We start from the raw sequence: 13,382 nt of genomic DNA on the forward strand, positions 1-13,382 counted from the left end.
TCACTCTGGCAGATCTCGAAGGTAGCATGATTGCTCCGTGCCCAGAACCACTCATAGCAGCTCCTGACCTCTGTGAATCCAGTGGAAACAACTCAGACTGACTAGATAGTGGCTCTTCCTTGGCCTTTGACTCTTCCATCTGTTCATTTTTTATTAACAGATTAACTGCAGAGGAAAGAGAATGGGGAAGTTGCAGCGGTACCACCATCTCCCACCAGGTTATGCTCCTCCACATCCCTGGTGAATTTGCATGAGATAACAGCAGTAAGGAATGGTAAGGAATTCATTGCAACAGAACCGAAACCACAGGATGTCATAGCAAGAGCATCCCAAAGCAGGAAATTGTTAGGGTTAGAGGTAAAGTGTTGAAGCAAAAAGGCGGCGGGTAATAATTACGGTGCAGACACTGCTTAACCAAATATGCTTTTGCACATTCCTGCCGAGGAACGCCCGATGCAAAACTATTTGCATGCTCTCACTGCACATGTCATCTGCAAACAGCCCAGCATAGTTCTGGTTTCTCTAGGTGAGGTGACTCTCCTTTCCACGATAGCAACAGCGTTGTTGCTTTGCTCCAGGCCTTGTTGTTGGTCATGGAGGAGCCAGACTCCAGGCTGTAATATGCTCGCCTCAAGGCTGGACTATCAGAGCATCAGAGTGTGTCTCAGAATGTCAGGAAGAGGAATCAGGTTGGCTGAGAAGGGTGGTGATTTCTGATAGGAGGTTCCTGGCCAGGTGCAGTGGTTCAAGCCTGTAATCCCAACACTTCGGGAGACGGGGGCGGGTGGATCACCTGAGGTCAGGAGTTCAAACCCAGCCTGGCCAACATGATGAAACCCCGCCTCTACCAAAAATACAAAAAGTAGCCAGGTATGGTGACGTGCGCCTGTAATCCCAGCTACTTGGGAGTCTGAGGCAGGAGAATCACTTGAACCTGAGAGGCAGAGGTTGCAATAAGCCGAGATCATGCCATTGCACTCTAGCCTGGGCAACAAAAGTGGAACTCCATCTCAAAAAAAAAAAAAAAAAAGTTCCCATTCACCCTTCTACCTTAGACGAGTGTTGTCGGGTTCTTATTCCTTCCAAACTTAAAAAATTATGGGGAATGTTAGAGTCCGAAAAAAACAGGAGTTAGAGGCTAGGGGTTACTAAGCACAGGGCCTGGGGTTCCCTCTGACAGCAAGTGGAGGTGATTCAGCTGTGCCTTCTCATTGTCTCACTGTGTGGGTTGAATTGTATATCCCCTCATCCCCCTAAAAAAAGTTCTATGGAAGTCCCCTATTGACTCAAAATGTGACTTTTTTGGAAAGAGGACCTTTACATGGGGTAACGAAGTTAAAATTAGGTCATATACATGGGCCCTAATCCATCAGGGCTGGTATCCTTATAAATAAGGGAAATTTGGACACTTGACAGACACACACAGATGGAAGATGATGTAAAGACAAAGGGAGGAAGCTGTTCACAAGCCAAGAAACGCTTGGGTCTCCTCACAGCTAGGTAGGCAGCCTGGGGCAGGTTCACCCACACAGCCCTCAGAAGGAACCAACCCAGCTGAACTGGGAGATGATCAATTTCTGCTTAAGCCCCCCAGTTTATGATACTGCTGTTTAAGCCTCCCAGGAAGTGAACGCACTCACCAATAATAGCTTATACTGAAGGGCCGTCTTTAGCAAATATTAGTGAACCCCGGTGTCCTGCAGGGGACGTTCGCAAAGTTGAAGATGCGGACAATTTCACATGGTTTTTGCAAGGTGCTGGGCTCCTAGCACGCATTCTGCAACAAGTTCTTTGAACATGGCCTCCTCCCGGATTTTCCATGCTTGCTTTGCATAAAGCAATAGACTGAGACTTGGACTATCTCATTTCACCCCCAGGAACAAAATGAGTGTGGATGTTTACACCATTTTATAGGTGAGAATACAAAGGCATTAGTTGTTATACAGTGTTCATGGAAGGTGGCTGAAAAATCTGGTGCAAAGAGGGTGTGCCAGGGACCCCCCACGAGGAGGGCTCTGCTAACAGACAGGGGAGGGCCAGGGAGCCTTAAGTTCTCCTGAGCCAAAGAAACCCATCCTTCAGGGGAAAGAGACAGACAGGTCAGAGTTCCAAGCCTGGTTCTGCCTCCTGCAGCCATCAGGCCTTGGGCATCTCCATTCCAGGGTTTCTCTGTGGGAGGAGTATCGGCAGGGGTGTCCACATATGGCAGGGCATTCGACCCCCCTAGCGTCTACCCACTCACTGCCAGCAGGGCCCCGTACTTCCCCCCAGGCTTTGGGGACCTCCACAATCACCCCACGCATTCCAAATACCTCTTAGGGGGTGGTGCCCTATCCAGGTGGGAACCCCTGAATCATTCTGAGTCTCATTAACTTCACTCCTAAAATGAGAAAGACATTATCCTTCCTCCCAGGTTATGAGGAACTTGAGATTTTTTTCTTTTTCTTTTTTTTGAGATGGAGGCTCGCTCTGTCGCCCAGGCTGGTGTGCAGTGGCACGATCTCGGCTCACTGCAACCTCTGCCTCCTGGGCTCAAGCGATTCTCCTGCCTCAGTCTCTCGAGTAGCTGGGATTACAGACATGCACCGCTGCGCCCAGCTAATTTTTGTATTGTTAGTAGAGATGGCGTTTCACCATATTGCCCAGGCTGGTCTTGAACTCCTGACCTCAGTTGATTCACTAGCCTCGGCCTCCCAAAGTTCTGGGGTTACAGGCATGAGCCACCACGCCTAGGTGGGACTTGAGATTTTAGGTGTATAGAAGGCAGCATTTTCCAACCTCAGTGCCATTGACATTTTGACCTGGATGGTTCTTTGTCATGAGGGTCTGTCCTGTGCATTGTATGACATTTAGCAGCACCCCAGCCTCTTCCCACGAGATGTCAGGAGCACCCCTCTCCCAAGTCATGACAAGCAAAACTGTCTCCAGACATGGCCATGTGTGCCCAGTTGAGAGCTGCTGATAATAGAATAATACTCAGAAGAGTGTGAGGCTCGTAGTAGAGACTGAAGGAATTACAGCTCTTATTTATGAAAACATCCAACTTCCTTCCTTTTCTCCTCAGCAACATCCACCAATCCAATTCAGATAAATGAGACTGCACCACTGACTCCGTGCACTCTCCCATTAGGTGGAGCAGCTCACAGGCTCTGTCATGGATTCCAAGGACTGAACGTATTTATGGCCATTGTCCTCCTCTTGCCAATTTCAAGGGTCCTTGGCAGAAGCCCTGGCCTTACCTGTGACCTCTCCCTCTCCCTCAACTCTCTGATCCACCTGCCACCAATCCAATTGTTCATTCCTCCATATACTCTTTTCTCTCCATCCCCACTGCCAATTCCAAGGCAAAGCACCCAGAGATCCCAGCAATTCCTAGAGAAAGCTCTGGACCCTAGTCTTCTGTCTCCCTCCTTCAATCCTTCCATCTTTCCTGTTGGGGCTTCACTCCCCGGACACCACTCTCATCATCCATATACCAAGGTCAAGAACTCTCCTGCCCTTCAAGTTCTTGATCCCCATCCCTTCCCTTGTGGACAGGCTGACTTTCTGCTTTCCGCAGTATGTGCCTCCTCTCATTCCTCCTCTCTCACTGCATGCTCAGCGCCTTCAGACAGGCAGAGTATTGCTCCAACCTCTTCCCATTCCTCCAATCCCAGTGCAACCTCAGCGTCCCTCCCCTAAAGCCTTGTTTAACTCTCCAAACCCCACTGATTTCTCCCTTTGCTAAAATTCTATTGCAATTATGGTCATTCACACACAGCAGAACACTTATTGTTTAAATGCAGTATTGCCTTTCCACCCCCTGGTATCCTTACATGAATGATGGTTTTATTTCCAGAGTTCTAAATTCAACCTTCCCTACCCCACCTCCCGCTAGATACCTGGCTTACTTCCTCCTTCTGTTTTTTGTTTAAATATCACCTTCTTAGCCAATCTTCTTTGACCACCCTATTTAAAACTGTAGCCCCTCCACCACCCCCAAGTTCCTCCACCCCCTCACCTGCTAGGAACATGTCGCCTAAGCAAGTCCCTGCTTTCATGGAGCTTACAGGAGCTGACAGAATTGCCTGGGCAGAAAATATATTCACTTTACCACTTATTTCATTCACAGACAGTTCAATATTGAATCTGTTCTCAGTATTTTATTATGACTCCTTATCAATGTCCTTGATCTTGACTTTAATCTCTAAGGACAAGAACCTTCTCCATTTTGTTTTTCTAAAATGAACTTTGAAGTTGAGCATAATTTTAGATTTATAGAAAAGTTGTGAATTTGGTGCAGAGAATTCCCATGTATCTGACACCTAGTTCCCCTGTTGTCAATATCTTACATGAATATGGTATATTTGTCACAATTAATGAAACCAACATTGATACATTATTATTAAATAAAGTCCATACATTATTCAGAGTCCTTTAGTTTTTTTTCTTAATGTCCTTTTTCTACTGCAGGATTCCATCCAGGATACCACGCTACACTTACCTGTCATGTCTGCTTAGGCTCTTACTGGCTGCGACAGTTTTCACACTTGTTTTTCATGACCTTCCTTGACAGTTTTGAGGAGTACTGGTCAAATCTTTCGTAGAATGTCCCTCAACTTGGATGTGTCTGATGTCTTTCTCATTAGACAGGGGTAATGAGTTTTGGGAAAGAAGATCTGAGAGGTATAGTGCCACTCTTATCATCTTGTATCAACGGTGCAGACAAAACAGGACATCACTGCTGATACTGACCTTGAACACCTGGCCGAAGCGTTATTTCTTACTTTCTCCACTGAACATTACTTGGTTCCCAGCCTTTCCATACTGTACTCTCTGAAAGGATGTTACTAGATCCTACTTCCTTGTGGGCAGAGTATCTACCTAAATTATTTTGAATTCTTCTGCATGGGAGATTTGTCTACTAGCTCCCACTTATTTATTGGTTCAATTGTTTCTTTATATCAGTATGGACTCATGGGTATTTGTTTTATACTTTGTGTTATAATCTAGTTAACTTTATTTTCTTGTTCAAATTGTTCCAGGTTTGGCCATCGGGAGTTCTTTCCATTGGTGCCAGTGTTCCTTTGACCTATCCCCATCATTGTGTGTGTTAGTTTTTGAAATTTTGTTTGTATTTTGAACGCTTCCTCACTTTCTGGCTCTATCGATGCTCCAGGCTCATCTTGGATATGTCCTGCCCCACCTCTAGAATCAGCTATTTCTTCAAGGAGCTCTAGTTCTTCTTACTGCAGAATAGTACTAGAAAACAAGATCTGGGATCTCAGTGTGCTCACCGTGACTAGGTTGTGGTTAATTCTAAGCCTTTCCTAGCTGACAAAGCAAGGAAATGTATGTGCATAGACTAGTCCATGTCTCTCCACACATGTGTTTACAAATGTTTCTATACGTAATCATCTGTATCTCTATTAAGTTAAACATAAACTTACACTGATATTTTTCCAACTCTAGTCCATTACCACATAGATCATCCTAGATTCCTCCCATTTCTGGGCTTTAAAGTCCTACTCCCACAGTGAAAAACAAGCTTCCCGCCGGTCACCATCCATGTGCAGGACTGTTCAACTGCAGTCTACACATACAGCTGTATCAGAATTGTTGACCCATACCCCGTGGGAAACAACTTTATCAGCTACAGTAAAGTGCTTACAGGCAGTTCCTTTGCCTTTAGTCTTACCCCCGCATTTCAAAGTTACTTAGATCAGCACGTTTTCCCACCAACCCCTTCAGTTAGCTTGTTTCATACAATTATAATACATCTAGATTATTTTGTCACATTCTCCATTCCACTCTATGATTTCCCAACCTCCTCAACAATTTGTTAAATTGCATACATTAGGATTCGTAATGTGCCGTAAAGTTCTGTGGGTTTTGACAAATGCATAGTGTTCTGTCTATACCATCACAGAATCAAACAGAATAGTTCCATTGCCTTAAAAAATCTCCTGCCCAACACCTATTCAACTCCTTCCCTCCAGAACTTCTGGAAAACGCTGATATTTTGGCTGTGTATATTTTTGCCTTTTCCATATATATAGAATCACACGGCATGAGTTCCTTTCACTTAGCAATATGTGTTTTTGCATGCCTTGATAGCTCATGCCTTTGTGTCACTGAATAGTATTCCAACATATGTATGCATCAAAGTGTCTTGACCCATTTAGCTATTGAAACACATCATTGTTGCTTATAGTTTTGGATAATTACAAATAAAGCTGCTATAAACACTCGTATGTAGAATTTTCTGTGGACTACAATATTCAATGAGTGAGATACATAGCTGGGAGCGTGGTTTCTGGATTGCACAGAAAACTGATTAGCTTTGAAAGACTATTTGTTTTTAGAAATTTTCAGTATTGAGACACATGCAGGTAAATATTTAATAAACAGGTTTTTAAAAAAAATTTATTAAGGACCTAACAGTCAGCTGCTTAGAAGCTCAGTTCCTGGGAGAGAAGCTTTTAGCTCTGAGTCAAGGAAGGGAACTTCCTGGCATATGTCATCTCACTGCCAGAAACAGAGTCAGGTTGCCCCAGCATTGAACTGTGGATCAGATGGCATGTCTTCTTCTGCACCTACTTGCCTTGCAGTTCAGCTATGCCTTGTGGTTTCTCAGGTAATACATGTTAGAGGAATAATAATGACTATTGCCACTAAGTTGTCACTTGAAGTTGAATATGTGGCCCAAGTGAAAACTATATTTTCTTCATTTGATCTATTTTCTTGTATTTCTACTTTTAGCCATTTTCCCAAATCCAAACAATCTGGCTGCCACACTCAGAGTGGAGAGAAGTCGACTTTTCCAGGAAAAAGAAAAAAAGATTTTTAGAGAGCCTAAGCTCATGCAGAGAATGTCAGACCTCTCCAGAAGGATATGGCCCTGCTCCTGTCCATGGGAGAACAAAGGACCGAATACATAATGGACCAAAAAAGATGCAGGTTGTGTCTATATTCTCTTGCTGACCTCTCCCGACTGAGCCCAGAACAGTGGGCTTGAGACTTGAACATCGATTACAGTCACCTAAAGGGCTTGTTAAAACCTGGACTCTTGGGACCCATCCCTGAGATGTCTTATTCACCCAAGAATTTGCATTTACAAAAAGTTCCCCAGTGATGCAAATCCTGCTGGTCCTGTCCCATTCTTGGAGATCCACCTGCCTAGAGAACTAACTATCCTTCATGCATCCAAACCCATTGCCATCTCTAGATCGCCCCTCTACTCCTTATATAAGAGATGAAGCTTAATGGAAGAGCTTAGAAAAGTGGATCTGAGATTTGGGGAAGAAGGGCCAAGGGGTCTAGGCACCGACTCTGGAAACGCAAGTTGTTCGCCACTCTGGAGATGCTCACTAGTGTGGAAATGCAGGCTTTTGGAGATGGAATGGGCTGTAGTGGCCAAACTCCCTTTACCATTAAAAAAAAGAACATAAACCCAGAGGGTGGAGGCCACTCTCTCAAGCCCACACAGCAAGCCTGGGCAGAGCCACAGTGACCTAGACCTTTTGACTCTTCCCATAATAGTAAAGCTATCCTTCCTTGTTCAAGGCAGCACAAGTACCTTCTGACTCAGAGGTGAGGAGGGCAGGATCAAGCCCATTCCTGGAATGACAATATTTGAATTGTCATCTCAAGGGGAAATGAACGAAGAATAGCAGCTCCCTCAATCCACTCCCTGCTAAACACACACACACACACACACACACACACACACACACACACACACACGGGTTCACAAAGGCCAGCTCTCCAAAGAGTCAGGGAGTAGGAAATGGGCAAGTGGGGAAGATGAAAGCTCATTGTTTTTGCAGCAACACTAGTCAGAGTAATAATTCAATTTTGACCACACAGAATAAACAGTTCCAAGCATCTAGAAGATGAGACTGCTGAAATTCTCAGCTGAAAACCCAAGGGGACAGGAAAACCAGAGCGGTACTGCTGTACTTTCAGTTCCTCCCCCAAAATAAAAGGACTCCAGCCAGCCACATCTTGCCCTTAGAACCCTGGAAACAGGTGAGCGATTCATGACATTTGTTTAAGATGAATCAATTCCCAGCACCATGTAGGGAGCCCAGGTCTTGGAGTGACCCAAAAGGAGACGTGCAAGACAAGCAAAGGAAGGGGGATGGGCGAGAAGAGGCTTTGTCTGTTTTTCCTGAGATTTTAAATATTATTAGATAATTTCTTTCGAATTTCTAATAAGCAGGTTGAAGTTTAAATTACAAGATCTCTAACAGAGTCAGGATCCAAATAGCACAGGAGCCGGCAGACAACAATTTCTGGGGCCGGATGGGTTTCAGGTTTGCTCTTTGCAAAGACAAAGCTCCTATTGAGTGGTGGAGAGGAGAGCTGGGGAAAAGAGAGAGGGCTGTGGAGGGTTTTCATTACCTCGATCATCATCCCCACCGCGAGGGGAGGATGTAGAAGGAAGAAAGAAAAGCTGGACCTGGCCAATGCGCTGCTGAAAATGACAGCTTGGAATGAATCACACACCTGATATCTGTGGCTCCTCCAGAGCAGAGTGTGGACATGAGACGAAGAGGAGGAAAGAAGGAAGGAAGCCGAAGCCCTAGCCCTGCACGCTCACACATCCAGCAAAAATAAAAAAGCAAAAACATCACAGCAGAGGACGGGTTCTTGGTAGGTGGTCTAGGGCTAGAAAGGTGATCTAACAGTTTTACGTTTTTTCTTGAGATGCCTTGTAAACATTAGATTAGGAATATCAACACTCAAGGGAACTTTATAGTTGAAAACCAACAGCCACTTCCCAATAGAAGGTGAAGCAGAGATGGCAGAGATCAAGAGATACAATACCTCTCCCTCTATGTGCAGGTTAACAATGGAGATTATGGGTCTCTGGGGCATTGCCACAAACCCAGTCTTGTTTCTTCCTCTTCCTCTCCTTCCCTCATTTCTTTTCTCTCTGTCATTATTAATGTCAGAGTCAAGTGCCGTCTTTGAAAAAAGCAAGTCTCCATCTGAATGGAGTTGGGGCCAGGTTCACAGGCGTTCTTTCTTATTGGAAAGTCCTCCCTGGCAGGTGCTTCTCATCTGCTAACCCCTGTGTCTTCCCTTCTACTGTGCTGGCATTAGGAATTCGCATCTCCATTCAGGTATGGCCAAATAGTATCTGAGAGGTGAAACCAGTAGCTCTCAAACTGGGCTGCCAAAAAGTTGTTTTTGTTTTTGGATGCCCAGTCTCTACACTCCAGAGATTCTGATATAATTGGTCTATGTTTTTAAAGTTCACCCCAGGTGACCCTTACATGTCACCAGAATTGAGACCCCTTATGTTAAGAATTATCCAAGGAGTGGTTCTCAGACACCTGGAAGGCTCACGAAAGCTAGGTTGCTGGACACATCTGCAGAGTGGCTGATTCAGTGAGTCTAAAGGTGGATCAGAGAGTCTGCCTTTTCAGCAAGCTCCCAGGTGATACTCAGGTGGCTCCCAGGGACCACACTGTTAGAACCACTGATCCCAAAGCATATATGTTGTAATTGGTGAATAAGATGGAATGTGGGCCTCCCTGCCTCGAAGTCTGCACCCCAAGCATGTTTATATTTCCCTTTTAGTTTTATTTATTTATTTAGAGATGGAGTTTCACTCTTGTTGCCCAAGCTGGAGTGCACGGGCACCATCTCGGCTCACTGTAACGTCTGCCTCCTGGGTTCAAGCAATTCTCCTGCCTCAGCCTCCCATGTAGGGAATTACAGGCATGGGCCACCATGCCTGGCTTTTTTTTTTTTTTTTTTTTTTTTTTTGTATTTTTAGTAGAAACGGGGTTTCACCATGTTAGCCAAGCTGGTCTTGAACTTCTGACCTCAGGTGATCCACCTGCCTTGGCCTCCCAAAATGTTGGGATTACAGGCGTGGCCACCGCATCCAGCCTGTTTTTATTTGTTTATTGTTTGAGACGAAGTTTTACTCCTGTTGTCCAGGCTGGAGTGCAATGGCACAATCCCGGCTCACTGCAACCTCTGCCTCTTGGGTTCAAGTGATTCTCCTGCCTCAGCCTCCCGAGTAGCTGAGATTACAGGCACCTGCCACCACGCCCTACTAATTTTTTGTATTTTTAGTAGAGACGGGGTTTCACCATGTTGGTCAGGCTGGTCTCGAACTCCTAACTTTCAGGTGATACACCAGCCTCAGCCTCCCAAAGTGCTGGGATGACAGGTGTGAGCCACCACACCTGGCCTGTATTTCCCTTTTAAAGTGGTCTATTGGACCAAAACAGTCTCTAGACACAATGACTACTGTGGAGCAGCTGTAGAATCTCTTTCCTGAGAGATGTGTCAGATAGCATGGGAGAGAATATTCCAGGGCATTGCTACTCAATGTGCACTCTGTGGACCAGGAGTATGGGCATCACCTGGAAACTTATTAGAGGTGGAGTCTCTCAAGCCCCACCCCAGAGCCAGGATTGGAATCTGCATTTTTACATGGTTTCCAGGGGATTTTATGAACATGAAAGTTTAAGCAATGCTGTTCTAGGAGAGCTGAGAAACACCGTGATTGGAAGTTGGAGAAATTAGGTGGTGTGCTGCCCAGCACACCTGCAGAGGGCGGGGGGCGGGGGGCTGCAGCTCATCTAGGTCCTGCTAACCCCTGGCAAATACTGGCAGCATCAGGAAGGGTGTTCAAAGAGGACACTCGACCATGATGATAATAATGACAAAGAGAAAAGAAATAAGGGAGGAAGAGGGAGAGAAACGAGATCCAGGTGGCAATGCCCCAGGGAGTTAAGGTCTAGAGACTGGATTCAATGATGTCTAGAGTGTGTTCAGCCCTGCCACTGCCACTCAGTCCAAAGGTAGAGGAAGGAGGGGAAAGCTGTGGGCTGGGCTCTGAGCAACCCATGCACACACTGTCACTTAAGCCTCGCCAGATCCCTATCACGGATGGCCATGCCTGTTGTATTAGTCTGTTCTCACATTGCTATAAGGAAATACCTGATACTGGGTAATTTATAGAGAGGTTTAATTGGCTTACGATTCGACAGGCAGTGCAGGAAGTATCATGCTGGCATCTGCTTGGCTTCAGGGGTGGCCTCAGGAAACCTATGATCATGGTGGAAAGCAAAGGGGGAGCAAACATTTGATACGGCCAGAGCAGGAGGAAGAGAGAGCAAGGAGGGAGGTGCTACACACTTTTAAACAACCAGATCGTACAAAAACTCACTCAGTATCATAAGAACAGCACCACGGGGATGGTGCTAAACCATTCATGAGAACTCCACCCCCACGATCCAATTACCTCCCACCAGGCCCCACCTCCAACACTGGGGATTACAATTTGACATGTGATTTGGGCAGGGACACAGATCCAAACCATATCACCTGGTTTCCAAGGGGAAGTCAAGATAAGGAAGATCAGAGGACCTGTGCAGTTCCCATAATTACTCAAAAAAAAAAAAAAAAAAAAAAAAAAACCTAGGAGATTTCTTATCCAGGTCTGGGAAGTCAAAGTTCACATTCTCCTCACCACAAAATGTGAGGGATGGGTTCATGGGAGATGATTACAGGAGCACCAGAATTTGGGAGTTTCAGAGGATTCCCAAATTCTGCCTTGTCCTTTGCACAACAGAGTAACCAAGCCACTCTGAAAGGATGTGGGAGACAGAGCTTTGGGACTACACACGGGCTCTGGACTCCAGTTGCCTAAACTGAAGCCCTGTCTCCACTCTTTGCTAGTTTCAGGCTCCCATCTATGAATTCTCTTTGTCTCCGCTTCCTTGCCTACAGAAGATGGAGATGAAACTGATATTCACCTCACTGAAATTTTGGAAGAATTAAATCAGATAAAACATTCAAAATTCTAAGCCCTGTGCCTGGTACATAATAAACACCCGGTCTTTTTGGAAGAAGTACCAGTCCCTAGTCTTGGTCCGGTCAAATAATCTCTCTAATTGCTGCTCTGGAAAGGAGCATTTTAATTCCACAGCGAGACAATGTGGAGAAGTGGAATGCTATGGGAAATGTGGGTACAAAATGGGAAGGCGAAGGGCAGATGAAGCCCAGTTATTTATGTGATTGCAGGATGTTTGCAAAGACACACTCAAAATGCACACAAGTTGGCGTTTCCCCACAAGTGATGGCAGTGAGCCTGGGAAGGGTAATGTCGACATCAGAACCATCTGGCTGTGCCTGCAAATTCAGAAGCCAATCACCATTTCCACCCTCTGAACTCTCACCACCCCAGTCCTACATTTTTATACCAGAGACCCTGAGTCCCCTGGAAGGGGAAATAGTCTCTGTCCCATTTGCTGCCCATAAATAATACCCCACAAAGAGTGCTCACTTTAGAACCTTATCTTGCTTTGCAGTTACCTTAAGTGTAAAAGACAGGAGTGGAGAAGAGAAGCACGAGCTGAAAACCTGCAAACTTCTGTGCTGCCCTGGGCTCAAAGGTTTACAAAAGGAAGATCTGTTTTGAGAATATTTTCCTGTTCAAGAAGGGTAGTAGTGGTGATCATCAGAGGCGCCTTGGTGTGTCCTAGGCTTTTATTCCTGGGGTTCACAGGAGTCCACGTAGAGTTCCCCTTCCTGCTCAACTGCTGCCCTCAAGAGCCAGCTAGCCTTGCTCAGGTCATTGCAATCAGGTGCCATAATTATTACTATTTGCAGGTGAGAAGACTGAGTCTTAAAGAGTTTCACCTACATGCTCAAGATGGTACCTATAGTAAGTGATTGAGAACCAGGGTGAGAGCATGGGCTTCCAGAGCCTGGGTTTTAGCTGCAAGGCCAACCTTCATCCATGGCCGTGCAGGGGGACTATCACTGAGGTGGGGACTCACCAGACCTGTGTGGACATCTTGGTCTTGATGCTCACCTTTCTTCTGATACCAGTGTCCCCATTTTTCTCTGGAAAACCCAGTATCAGTCTTGCCCTGGAGGGCACCTGACCCATGCCTGGCCAGTCAGCACATTCCTCAGGCTGCCCTCTCTAGATTCATGGTTCATGAATCTAGAGAAGTGGCTCATTCTGCTGGACATGGGGGTGTGAGCCCAGGAGCCCGGAGGGAGAACCTGCCTGAGAATTAAACCAATGCGGAGAAGAGCAAAACCCAGAGATGTGTGTCAGGTAGGAAGGCCATGCTAAGCTGAGGTAACAAATAAACACAATTATTGTTATTATTATTATTATTGTGTAGCTTAACATAATAAAGGTTTATTTCTCCCTCACATAAAGTCCAATGTGGGTCAGATGATTTTCCAGGGCAACTCTCTTCTGCTGTTCCTTAACTTGGGGGTTCAGGCGCTCTCCATCTGTAATGAGGCCATCTCAACATGCGGCTTTCAGAGTTCCTGAAGTGGGAAATAGAGACATAATACACTCATTTTATTGGCTAGAAGTTGTCATGTGACTTGCCTAAACTCAAAGGGAC

At 45.6% G+C, this 13,382-nt stretch overlaps 1 long non-coding RNA gene across 2 annotated transcripts in view; it reads right to left on the reverse strand.

The window, feature by feature from the left end:
• Nucleotides 1-13,382, reverse strand: part of LOC105469087 (uncharacterized) — a 39,965-nt gene that overhangs the window by 18,863 nt on the left and 7,720 nt on the right. For both annotated transcript variants that reach the window (XR_011615983.1, XR_979794.3), the window contains one exon: nt 13,181-13,302. This is a non-coding gene — a long non-coding RNA (uncharacterized lncRNA). The remainder of the gene's footprint in view (nt 1-13,180; nt 13,303-13,382) is intronic.

Source organism: Macaca nemestrina, chromosome 17 (assembly GCF_043159975.1).
Source record: "Macaca nemestrina isolate mMacNem1 chromosome 17, mMacNem.hap1, whole genome shotgun sequence".
Classification (NCBI taxonomy): domain Eukaryota; kingdom Metazoa; phylum Chordata; class Mammalia; order Primates; family Cercopithecidae; genus Macaca; species Macaca nemestrina.